We start from the raw sequence: 1,130 nt of genomic DNA, 5'->3' as shown, positions 1-1,130 counted from the left end.
AAATATGAAGGAGCAAGATCAGAACTATAGGATAGATGACATAAGGTTTCCCAGTGAAATTCTCTCTTGCTACCATTGAAGAATGACTAGGTGCATTGTCATGATGGGAAAAATTCTCAAGCAAAAATTTCCTAGCTTTTTTCTCACCAATACAATTTCTTTCTTTTATTTTTTTTAATGTCTTCATAATAAGCCCTTATGATTGTCCTGTGTCCTTTGAGAAAATCTATGAAGATTTTCTTGAAATCTTGGAATTCCTTAAAACAATCACCATAACCTTCTGAACTGATCTCTGTGCCTTAAATTTAGCTGTCCTAGCATATCCTCTTGGAAATAAATATTTTGACTGGATCATTTATGAAGGAACCCTGAGGAGACTAAGACATTGTTGCGTAAACTTGTCTATAGACATTCTTTGATTGCAGATAACTTGTTTAAACTCAAAATCTTTTAAATAAACCCATACATGTGTGGCTATGTAGTAGAAATATTTTTCACTTACACTTTTTACTTAAAAGCTTCATGGAAAGGACTCCCAACAAGATGACAGACTAGGCAGACATGCTATGTAGGTACTCAATTACAAGTATACAAGAGAGCAAATCATGCAGATACAAATGACAATCTTAGAATTCTGAGGAAAGGATAGAGAAGTGAACTGAATACTTACTTGGAGAAGAAGGTGAACAAGGATGGCAAGAGAGGAGAGAGATGGGTGAACTGATAGTTGCCATAGTGTGATAAAGAATTCAAAAGAATGATATTTGGATATCTTCAAAATGGATTGAGAGAAAGATCAAGAAAAATGCACATTAAAGCAAGGAGAACATAAAAATTTTAGAAGAATTAATAAAAAACACTACAAGAACATATAGACAAAATGAACGACAAATTAGAAACAATACAAAAACTTTGTTGTTGTTAAGTACCATCAAGTTGGTTCCAACCCATAGTAACTCTATATGGGTTTTCCAAGGAGTTACTGGTGAGTGTGAGCCACCAAACTTCTGGTTCAAATGACTTTGAAATATGGCACATTAGCCAATACAAAAATAGCAAATAAAAATCCTGAAGACTAATGTTAAGATTTCAGAAACAGTACATCGAAAGGTAAAGAAATAGATTTGAAC

Source organism: Chrysochloris asiatica, unplaced genomic scaffold, assembly GCF_000296735.1.
Source record: "Chrysochloris asiatica unplaced genomic scaffold, ChrAsi1.0 scaffold00357, whole genome shotgun sequence".
Lineage (NCBI taxonomy): Eukaryota > Metazoa > Chordata > Mammalia > Afrosoricida > Chrysochloridae > Chrysochloris > Chrysochloris asiatica.
Note: the sequence above shows the minus strand (reverse complement) of the source record.